The sequence below is a fragment of the Pinus tabuliformis genome, chromosome J (assembly GCF_031772625.1).
Source record: "Pinus tabuliformis cultivar Carrire ecotype Pingquan chromosome J, CPIR1, whole genome shotgun sequence".
Taxonomy (NCBI): Eukaryota; Viridiplantae; Streptophyta; class Pinopsida; order Pinales; family Pinaceae; genus Pinus; species Pinus tabuliformis.
In genome coordinates this window covers 290,768,762-290,781,400 of record NC_142295.1, presented here as the reverse complement: position 1 = coordinate 290,781,400, position 12,639 = coordinate 290,768,762, and positions in this window count along the sequence as shown.

The following is a 12,639-nucleotide window of genomic DNA, read 5'->3' as shown; positions in this document are numbered from 1 at the left end:
ATAAAAGATCCATCACAATAAATCGTTGTTGTTCATATGGAATGGTGACAGTCACTATTTGTCATTATAATCAATATTCTTGATGGACCTTTAATGTCACCATAACACCTATACTTTTGGTGATGCCACCTTTGGTGACATTCAATTTTTTGTGACGGAGGCTATGGTCCGTCACCATTTCTCATATGAAATGGTGATGGTTGCTGATCCGAATTAGATCCATGAAGAATAATCAAAACACCATGGTTGTACCAAAACATGATAGACTTCAAAGAATTATGAGCACAGAGCGATCAAGAAGACCTCTAAATAGGGGCAGTTGGTAGCCAGCGAGGAACGATGAGGACCTCATTTAAAGAGCATTGACCGAGGCCCATGGAGACTACACAGGAGGTGAAAGTAGCACTTGGGAAGCCCAGATTGAGAAAAGGAGGCAGTTTCTTATGCGCGATTAGCTAATCACACATCGCTGGGAAAAACCCCTCGAGAAGGAAAGCCCCAAGCGCCTGGTCGCATGGAAGCCGGGAAAACTGTCGGGAAAGCGCTAAAGGCTAAAGGTGGGAAGCACGCTCCAAAACCGGCAGTATATATCGGGGGCACCCTTTGGCGGTAAGCGGATTTGGAGAAAAATGAGCGATTCCACTCAGCGCCCGACGCGTGGTAGGCGAAGGAGAGAGAAAACCACCGCTCATCACGTGCTAACGGTTGAGAAAGTCAACCACACAAAATGAGCGAATGTCATTGGATCTGGGGGCTCTAGATCTAACGGCAGAGATCGTGCCCGATGAAATAACTGGATTTGACAGGGGATTGAACCGTGATGTATAAGGATTTGAGGTCCGATTTGACCACTGAGGTGGTGGACGAGTCATTTCCCAACATAACTGAAGAACCGAACCGACGAGGAAGAGCTGGCATAGTTCATAGGAGGACAAGTGGCCACTCCCTCTGAGCCATTGATGAAGACGTAGAGACAAGGAACTCCAAGTGAGCAGCAGCAGACGACCCGATGGAGGAAGGAAGTAGAAACGAGCAGTCATGAGCCAGAGTGGCTTTAAGCCATGAACACATAGAGAACATAACATGAGGAGAGAGGAAGATAGAGAATGAAGACAGAGAAGAGAAGAGACAGTGAAGCAAAGAGCAGAAAGATAGAGAGTCAAGTTGACCTACAACATAAGGCAGCATCGAGCCATCCTTGAGAGGATCTGTCGGGGAATTGAGCACCACGTTGGGATCCTCCCATAAAAGACCAAAGAGGTTAAGAGCTGGTAAGGAAAAGAGTTTGTGCACTCTAGTGGCTTGGGGAATCTAAAAACTACCCTACCAAGCAATTTTGTTTCAAGAGACTTAGATTGAGTTCCTCATTGTAATTCTCTTCTTTAAAGACACAATAAGAGAAGGCCGCCACTGAAAGCTGGACTAGAGACGTAGCCCTGGAGGATAGGATGAACTCATTATTAATTGTTGTGTCCTTGTTTTGCTTACTGTGTTTCTCTGCTGTTTTCTATTTCCAGTGTCTGTGTATTTTGCGATTTGATCGATCTGTTGGCTAAAATAACATAGAAACACACCAACACATGAGTCTGTAATACCTTCATTCATTAATTAATTAACTGAGGTCACTCAAGAGTGATTTTCAAATCAAGTGGTATCAGAGCTCTAGGTTGTAAAGGTTAGACAAGCTTGTGTTGGTTTAGCTTTTGAGTTCTAACTAGATCAAAGATCAAGTTAGGAAAAGGAGTGTTGGTTGAAACTAATCCTGAAATTGGGAGAGTCTATCCTCAGAAGACAATGTCAGAAGAAGGTTCTGTAGGGCCAGACCCTCAATTCATTGATATTTTCCTAGCCATAAAGTCCATGGTAGAAGAAATGTATAGGGACTTTAGAAAGCATAAGGAGGAAGATTCATTAGGCTTCAAGCAAGACAAAGGAGAAGATGAGTCTCACTTCCATGACCACTCAAAAGGAAAAGGGAAAGAGGAAAGCTTTCTCACACCTCCTAATAGCCCTAAACACAAAAAGAAAGAATCTTTGATTAAACTAGATGTTAAATTTGATTTACCTATATATGATGGAGAATTGAATGCAAAAAAATTGGACAATTGGATTAGACAAATTGATGTTTATTGCAGAGTGCAGAGTATTGATTCAGACAAGAGCAAGATTCGATTGGAAAGCCTATGCCTTGGAGGCACTGCCTTGGTTTGGTGGGAAGGCAGAACCCAAGCTAACATGAAGAGACATGATAATATTATCTCTGTCTGGAGTGAATTTGTTTCTGCAATCAAAAAGCAGTTCTATCCATTGGCCTACATGCAACAAGCGATGATGAGTTGGAAAACTCTTCGACAGTTGAAAGGGAAAAGTGTGCAAGGGTACACTCAAGAATTTAGAAAGAGAGCATTTATTCTAGGAATTTCATTAGACTCACCAGAAACTCTTTTGAAGTACATTGGTGGTCTACACAGCTACATGAAGCATACCATCCTCATGTTTAATCCCACTAGTATAGATGAGGTATCTGTACAAGCTACTCATCTAGAAGCTAGAGGAAAGAATGGAAATCCAGAAGTTGGGGGACTATCCCAACCCACTGCAAGCAAGAATAAGGAGAAAAGAAAGCAGAAATGGAAAGCAAGGAAGGCTAATGCTGCACAAAAAAGCAAAGCTTCATGCACAAGGATGGGCATGATGATGAGCATTGTTGGATTTTGCATCTAGAGCTGAGACCTAAGAAGTTCGAGGGCAAGAAGAAGAAGATTGTTGTAGCTATTCAGAAAGATTTGGGGTCAGACTTAGGAGATGAAACAACTATTTCAGCCACAGGTATAAAAGGTAAGAATTCTGAAGCATCTACTAGTACCTCTGCATAATCTATTACTGATGAAGAAAATGAGAGAAAAAGACATGAGCTTTTCCATATTCGAGTTATTTCCAAACATCAAAAGATTGCTACTTTGTTTTATAGTGGCTCACAAGTAAATTTAATTTCTGAAGAAATTGTAAAGAAGTTGGGATTAGCAACTACACCAAGAAACCATACCCATTAGGATGGTTGAATGATAAATCACAACTACAAGTGACTAGACAGTGCAAACTCAAGTTTTCTTTTGGGTCATCATTTGTAGATGAGGTTGAGTTAGAGATAATTCCTTTGGATATATGTGGAATTGTTTTAGGAAGTCCTTACTTGTATGATAGGAAACCTATTTTCTATAGAGTTGAGAACAAGTATCTACTTGTCAAAGATGGAATCAAATACTTTGTAAGAGCTCATAAGCTCAAGAATAATTATATTCTCATAAACTCAGGGCAGATGAAACGAATGATAAATTCATGTAGACAATTCTTATTGATGGTTGTAAAGGAAAAGAAACCTGATAAAACAAATGTATTTGAGGGCTGTAATGCTAAACAACAAGTTGATTTAGAAAAGGTTGTTTCAGAGTATGATATCTTGTTTCAAGAACCTAAAGGTCTACCACCCAAAAAGGAAATAGTACATGATATTATTTTGCAGCAAGATGCTCCATTGCCTAACATTGGAATGTACAGGTTGTCTGCTTTAGAGAATGCTGAAATCAAGAAGCAGGTGAAAGAGTTGCTCGAGAAAGGGTTCATCAGGCCTAGCACATCACCATGTGGGTCACCAATCATTTTGGTGAGAAAGAAAGATGGCTCATGGAGAATGTGCATTGACTACCGAGCACTGAATAAGATAACAATCAAAAATAATTATCCCCTTCCTCGCATAGATGATCTTTTAGATCAATTGAAAAAGGTTGTTTATTTCACCAAGCTAGACTTGCACAGTGGATACCATCAGGTCAGGGTTGCAGAACAAGATGCATGGAAGACTGCTTTCAAGACAAAGCAGGGATTGTATGAGTGGCTAGTTATGCCTTTTGGCTTAACTAATGCTCCTGCTACGTTCATGAGATTAATGAATGATGTACTCAGACCTTTTCTTGATGATTTTGTTATTGTGTATCTAGATGACATTATGATTTTTAGTAAAACATGGGAAGAACACTTAAAGCATGTTAAGCATACATTAGATGTTTTGAAAAGAGAAAAACTTCATGTTAAACTCTCAAAATGTGAATTTGGCTAAACATCTCTAAATTATTTGGGTCATATAATAGTGGGTGGGGAATTGAAAATAGATCCCTCTAAAGTGGCAGTCATTGTAAACTGGCCTAAACCCAAGTCTGCTACAGAAGTGAGAAGGGGCAGCACAATTTTGGAGGAAGTTCATTTCTAACTTTTCCTCAATTGTAGCCCCCTTACATGCTTTAACGGGATTGAACAAGGTGTTTCAGTGGGGAGGCAAACATCAGAAAGCCTTCAACACCTTGAAAGAAAAGATTAGTACAACACCTATACTAGCACTTCCTGATCTTCAAAGACCATTTGAGATCCAAATAGATGCTGGTGACTATGCCATGGGAGCAGTGTTGACACAACATGGTAAACCCATATGTTATCATTCTGAGACTTTTAATCCTGCGGTAGTTAACTATCCTACATATGATAAAGAATTGTATGCATTAGTTCAGAGTGTGAAAAAGTGGAAACATTACTTAATGGGCAAAGAGACAGTAATACATACTGATCATCAACCACTTCAATATCTACACTCCCAAACTAAGCTACAGCAATCAAGACACTACAGATGGCTGGGTTTTCTACAACAGTTTCATTTAGTCATCAGATATAAAAAGGGCATACATAATAAAGTTGCAGACATGTTATCTAGACCCATTATAAATGCATCTACTATACTTAAGCATAATTCTGTGCTACATGAAAGTTACATTGAACAATATGCTCAAGATATATACTTTAAAGATGTATCTGCAACATTGAGTCAAGGCAAATGAGTAGAAGAATTGGATTATCATGTAAAGGACCGACTCTTATACCATTGTGGGAAACTCTGCATTCCACAAACTGAGAGAGTAAAGATAATTAGAGAAGCACACACTTCTATGATATCAGGTCACTTTGGGGTAAGTAAAACAGTTGCACAGCTGCAAAGATTTTGTTATTGGCCAAAAATGAACGAGACAGTTTCTAGATATGTAAGAGGGTGTACTATGTGTGCTAAAAGCAAGCCCAACAATAGAAAACTAGGCTTGTACACTCCATTACTAGTTCCTTCTCGCCCTTGGCAAAGCGTTTCCATGGATTTTGTTGGAGGACTTCCTAAATCTAGGAAAGGTCATGATTATCTGTATGTTGTTATGGATAGGCTCAGAAAAATGTGTATTTTGATACCTTGTAATAAATAGATTACAGCTGAACAAACTGCAAAATTGTTCTTTGAACATGTATGGGTTCATTTTGGACTACCCACTTCCATTGTATCTAATCGAGACACCCGATTTGTGGGAAAGTTTTGGTCAAGTCTGTGGGAACTGATGGACACCAAACTAAAGAAAAGCATAGCTTTTCATCCACAAACTGATGGCCAGACAGAAGTAGTTAATAAGACAGTGATCCAGTTACTCAGGGGATACTATAGCAAACATCCTAAGCTTTGGGATGAATATTTGTGTTATGTGTAGCATGCTTACAACAGAGAAAAACATTCATCTACCCAGAGATCTCCTTTTGAGACCTGTTTTGGTTTCACACCAAGGTCTCCTTTGGATTTTGTCTTTGGTAGAGATACCACAGTTGATGGACACAATGATGTGGACAAGACAACTAGGTTCATTGAACAAATCTAGGAGATCCACTAGGAAGTACAGGAATAGCTGGAAAAGAGCCAAGCCAAATACAAGGCAAGGCATGACAAGCATCAGATGGAGCATAGTTTTCAAGTTGGTGACCAAGTCTGGCTATATATCAACAAGGACAAGATGCAAGGTGAAGGTAAGAAGCTAAAGCCTATCAGGTATGGACCTTTTAGGATACTTGAGAAGATTGGTGAGAATTCTTTTCACCTTGATCTACCAACTTACATACACGTCTACTCAGTCGTAAATGTAGATTGCTTGAGGTTGTTTGAACCTTCTCTAATTGAGGACCTTGAAGAACATAGTCAATTGCCTTTTATTGATGAACTGCTACCTGAATATCTTAATGATTTGCAGGAAGACATAGTTCTAGACAGGAAGGTGAGGATGACACATAGAGGAGATGTCGAGTACCTTAGAATTGGGCTCAAAGGTTCAAAGCCGAGTAGTGCAAAGTGGATAGAAATTGGACAAGTGAGAAAATTGTACCCTCGCTTAGTCGATGCTTGAAAACCAACTTTTGGTGGTTCAAAAGCTTTTTCAGTGGGAAGGCCGTGATTCAAATTGGATCCATGAAGAATAATCAAAACACCATGGTTGTACCAAACTAGGACAGACTTCAAAGAATTATGAGCACAGAGCAATTAGGAAGACCTTTGAACAGGGGTAGTTGGCAGCCAGCGAGAAACAACGAGGACCTCAGTCAAAGTGCGTTGACCGAGGCCCATGGAGACCGTGCAGGAGGCGAAACTAGCACTTGGGAAGCCCGAAACGGGAAAAGGAGGCAGTTTCTGATGCATGATTAGCGCTTAGTGCTAATCGCACATTGCTGGGAAAAACCCCTCAAGAAGGAAAGCCCCGAGCGCTCGGTCGCATGGAAGCTAGGAAAACCATGGGGAAAGCACTAAAGGCTAAAGGTGGGACTCGTGCTCCAAAATCAGTGGTATATATTGATGGCACCCTTGGGCGGTAAGCGGATTTGGAGAAAAACGAGTGATTCCACTCAGCGCCCGATGCATGGCAGGCGGAGGAGAGAGAAAACCGCCACTCATTGCATGCTAACGGTCGAGCAAGTCAATAGCGCAAAATGAGCAAATGGTGTCAGATTTGAGGGCTCCAGATCTAACGGCTGAGATCGCGACCGATGAAAGAACTGGATTTGACAAGGGATTGAGTCGTGATGTATAAGGATTTGAGGTCCGATTTGACTGCTGAGGTGGTGGACGAGTCATTTCCCAACATAACCGAAGAAGCAAACCGATGAGGAAGAGGTGGCGCAGTTCATAGGAGGACAAGTGGCCACTCCCTGTGAGTCGTTGATGAAGACGTAGAGACATGGAACTCCAAGCGAGCAGCAGCAAGTGACCCGACGGAGGAAGGAAGCGAAAACGAGTAGTCATGAGCCAGAGTGGCTTTAAGCCATGAATATGCAGAGAACATAACATGAAGATATAGGAAGACAGAGAACGAAGACAGAGAAAAGAAGAGACAGTGAAGCAAAGAGTAGAAAGACAAAGGGCCGAGCTGACCTGCAGCACAAGGCAGCATCGAGCCATCCTTGAGAGGATCTGTTGGGGAACTGAGCACCACGTTGGGCTCCTCCCATCAAAGACTAGGGAGGTCAAGAGCTGGTAAGGAAAAGAGTCTGTGCACTCTAGTGGCTTGGGGAATCCAAGAACTACCCTGCCAAGCAATTCTGTTTCAGGAGACTCAGATTGAGCTCCTCATTGTAATTCTTTGGTTTAAAGACACAATAAGAGAAGGCCACCACTGAAAGATGGACCAGAGACGTAGCCCTGGAGGATAGGGTGAACTCCTTATTAATTGTTGTGTCCTTGTTTTACTTACTGTGTTTCTCTGCTGTTTTTTATTTCCAGTGTTTATGTATTTTGCAATCTGATCGATCCGTTGCCTAAAATAACATAGACACACACCAGCACATGAGTCTATAATACCTTCATTCATTAATTAATTAACTGAGGTCACTCAAGGGTGATTTTCAGATTAGTGACTATCTGTCATTATAAATCATTATTGGTGATGGATTTTGAATGTCACTATAACACCTATACTTTTGGCAATGCCACCTTTGGTGACATTTAGTTTTTGGTGACAGAAGCCATGGTCTGTCACCATTGCTCATAAGAAATGGTGACGGTCACTATCCGTCATTATAAATCATTATTGGTGATGGAATTTAAATGTCACTACAACACCTATACTTTTGGCGATGCCACTTTTGGTGATGTTCAGTTTTTGGTGACGAAGGCTCTTTTGACTGTCACCAATGAGCTTATGGTGACATTTCTCGCCCCTCACCAATGTCCTTTTTTCTTGTGGTGTGAGGAGATACACGAGCCAGTGTGATCGGTTTCAGAGGATGGGGAAACCCACTCCAAAGGATGAAATGCCCATGCAACCTCAAGTGACCTTTGAGCCATTTGAGAAGTGAGACATGGACTTTGTGGGGCCCATCAACCCCCCTTCAAAGTAGAAGTAGTACATAATTGTGTGCATCGACTACCTGACAAAGTGGGTAGAGATAAAAGCAATCAAAGTAGCGACAGAAGAAAAAGTAGCTGAGTTTTTGAGAGAAAACATATTCTACAAATTCGGGTATCCGATAGAGTTGGTCACAGACCAAGGCAGTGAGTTCACTTCCAGCCTGATTGAAGACCTGCTCACACATCATAAGATCAAGCACAGGACCTCCACCCCTTACCATCCATAAGCCAATGGGAAAGTGGAGGTTACTAACAGACCTTTGGAAGGGATCCTAACCAAGGTAGTGAGCAGTAGTAGAAAAGACTAGGTGGATAGATTAATTGAGGCCACTTGGGCCTACAACACAACATGGAATACCACCACCGGGTTCACACCCTATGAGCTAGTCTATGGGAAGAAGGCTTTGCTATCAATAGAGTTTGAATTCAATACCTTAAGGATGGTAGCTCAACTAGACCTAGACCTCAGCCATGCACATAAGAAGAGATTACTTCAGCTCAATGGATTGGATGAATACAAATTGCAAGCCCTTCTCCATATAGAGGTAGTTCATCTTCAGAGAAAGATATGGCATGACAAAAATGTCAAGGAGAACCAATTCCAAGAGGGAGATTGGCCACTACTCTATGATTCAAGATATAAAGATTTCAAAGGCAAGCTGAGGACAAGACGGCTGGGACCCTACACTATGGAGAAATGCAATGAAAATGGTTCAGTTCTGATCAGAACCATTGATGATGAAGCCATCCCCATGCTTGTCAATGGACATTGGTTGAAAGTCTAGAAGAAACCCCTCTCCAGTTGAGAGTTCATTGAAGATTTGAATAAAACAGTGACGGTAGTGGAGCCTGTTTTAGCTTCCACTTCACCCACTCACTGAAGAAAAGAAAAAATAAAAAATAAGGATTCAAGTGAAAACCTCCATGAGGTGCTTGAGTCCCATCATTGGGTTGAAAAACTCTTCCAAGGCGACCCAGTGATGAAAAAAAAAAAGAGAAAAAAAGGATAAGATCCCTGGGTGAAAACCTCCCTTGGAGGCGCCCAAGGTAGGCAATTAAGGTGAAAACCTCTCTAAGGTGCCGTAGTTGTTTCCAAAAAAAGGGGGGGGGGAAATAAATTTTTGTTGCATTGTAGGTTTGCAAGAGGACTACAGGATGCATAAGAAGGTACAAAGGGAACCCTGACATTCAAACCAGCACCCATCTCACCTTCTCCACACCTTCCTCCATCATTTTTTGCATCTCTTTCACCCCACTGTACTTTTTTTTTTCAAAACTATGTTTTCTACAAGAGGCTCTGCGTTTTCTACAGGAGGCTCCTGTAGGAATTACAGAGAGCCAAAAATGTCTATAGAAGACAATTTGAGGGACCAGGAGAGCTTCATGAGGAACTTATCATCCCTCTAACCACCTTCAAGCCTCATGAGGAACTTGTCATCCCTCTGACCACCTTCAAGCCTCCTTGCTATCATTTCCAAGCCTACATCACACCCCCAAGCATCATTTCTTTTCCTATCCAAGAAAAACACAGAAAAAAACAGTTTTCCAATATTGAAAAAAAAACAAAAATTAAAAAAAAAGGAAAAGGAAAAGGGCACCAATAACCATACTTGAAGCTTACCTATTTTCCCTCCATCATGCATGACACCTCTAGCATTACTCTCGAGCTCCAAGCATAGGGAAAAGCTGAAGTTTCAAGGGGAGAAGTAGCTATAAGAGCTCCTATAGGAATTCTTGTAGCAGATGATCCCATAGAAGTCCAACACCAATAGCAGAAGAGTGCACATCTGAAGGTTGAAAAGGCACATGCAGCCCAACTCTAGCAAAAGAAGACCCTGCAAAAATACACAACCACACATTAGCTAGCAGAGACAGCATGCATGGAGAAGAATGAAGGCATGCAGTAGAGAGAGCCACATCACCTCACAGCCAATACACTCGGATCACCGGTAACTAAATCACTCCTCTATTTGCAATTGTGTAATTAGGAGTCATACGAAGGCAATGAGATGGTTGAGATTGAACGAGGGAAAGGTGGCCACTTAACTTAGCCACCTTCATCTAGTTGACTCCACTCATCTGAGATGTCACCCACACGTGCGCACAATCAACTCAAGAAAGATGCTAAGGACGATTAGTGGAGAAAGAATGAACTCCGATGCAATAATGAGGGATGATTACGAGGAGGGGCCATGATGACAAGGCAGGTGGCGACCAACGGTCTGAATATGGCCAACGTACACCTTGCCAGCTCATCACTCATAACCAAAAATATCCATAAAGGGTAATGAGCACTCCTCCCTGAGCATTTTCACCACCTTTTCCTCATTTTCTCCTCGTAAGTCAGCTACAATAGCCTTCTTGTGCCTCCAAAGCCTCGTAACCACCATCCTCCATCGATTTCCTCCCTATCTTTTCTCTCACCATTTTCTACAGGAGCACCTACAGGAAATCTATAAGAGCACCTACAGGAAATCTACAGGAGGGACAGCGGGCTTCTATAGGAGGGTCAGTGAGCCATTTTGAAGGGAGAAAACACAGTTTTTGGCATGAAATTTAGTCTGAAGAGGTAGGGTTCATGCATGCACCATGTTGAATTTCAATACATGAAAGAAGTGGTCTCAATTTGAGGGTGAAATCAGTGTTTAGGAGGGCAGGAAATACATACAAAAAAATTTCTATTTATTTAAAGAAAACACAATCTCCTCTATTTTATTATTTTTCTCAAAACCTCTCTATCTCCACCACCATATTTGTTTCTAAAAAAAAGCACAGGCAGTATGACAGGAGGGTTTATGAGAAGGGAGCCCACTAACTCCACTAGGCTCCATGCACATCCCCAAGTAGTGGACATATTCACAAGAGCAAACTAGATGAACTTTTTTGAGAAATTTTGAGGGTTTGATGAGGAGATTGCCCAAGAATTTGCTCTCTCTCTAGTCCCTCACACAAGAACACATGCCACTGTAACCATTAGAGGCCTCTCCATCGAAATAACCCCAGAATTCATCAGTAGGGTCACTACCCTTCCTCTTGGGCTACCTTGGAGTAAAGATGAAAAACCCATTGGCCAGGCTGCCAAGAAGAAATTCTTCCAAAATAATGAAACCCCTGTGGAAGATAAAAATGGAATTAGAAGGGCTAGTATACCATATCCCTGGGATGAGGTTAGCTACCAAATAATCAAATACATTTCTTGTGAGGGGAGGCACAACATTGTCTATGGTTATCATTTCATAATCCTTCATGACTTGAGGTATGGCATGGATACCCCAAATCCTCAAAAGCTCAGTATCCCTTATTTTCTCCTTCGGTCCCTCATTGACTCTAGCACCAAGGTACAAGCAGGAAATTCAGGGTAGTGAGCTCACCATGGCTTAATCAAACTCCTAGTGGAGGAATCCCTCCATACCTTTACACTTCCTATAGCATGGGAAGTTTTCCGAAACATGACAGCTGAAGATGACATAAAAGCATTAACCTATGATGTCAGTCCTACTGGCAGTGAGGAGGAAGAACAGCAAGGAGAAGAAGATGAAGCCAGTGGTCGCAGAATAGAGCAAGAAAGTGAGAAGGAAGGAAAAGAAACAGAGGGAAAATTTTAAGAGACAAAAAAAGAGGCAGAAGAAGGAGAAAAGGAGGCAGAGAAGGTAGAGAAAGGGGAAGAATCCCCTGAGACTTTGCAAAGAGAGGTAGCAGCTACCCTCACTGCCCTTAGTACACCAATCAAGCCAAAATATAAGAGGAAAAGATATACCTCGATGTATTTCAGGGCAAGGAAGAGCACAAGGATTAAAACAGGCAAACCTCAGCCCCCTTCAAAAGTTCCCATTACCATTGAAGATTCACCATCTACCAAGGTGAAAGAGTCTCCCTCCAAGAAACCTATCACATATGAAAGCGGGACTCCAAGATCTTCTATAGGGAAGGGAAAGGAAGTACTATAGGACCCAAAACTAGAACTACAGGAGGTTGAGACAGTCCTACAGGAGACACTGTCTAAAGTACAGGAGACCCAAAAGCTTGAGGAAAGGATAGAAGGATAGCCAGAGGTGAAGGAGGAAGCAAAAGAGCTACAAGAACCTGACCCCTAGCCTAGTCTTGCCTCCTATTACAATCTACTTGAGGGAGGCAAAATAATCCCACAGAAATTTGCAATTCCATTTTTTTTTGAATTAGAGAAAGAAAGAGTGAGAACACATAGGTGGATGTAGATAGCCAAATCCAAAGGTGTTGAGGATGTTGGCCATATGGAAAAAAACTCAGGGAAATGGGCAGAGAATTGAGTGCTCTTAGAGACAGAGAAGCCATCATGAGAAGTCACCTAGAAAATGAGAATGAAATCCTAAGGAGGCAGCTGCAAGAGAAAGAGACTCAGTTGGCATACA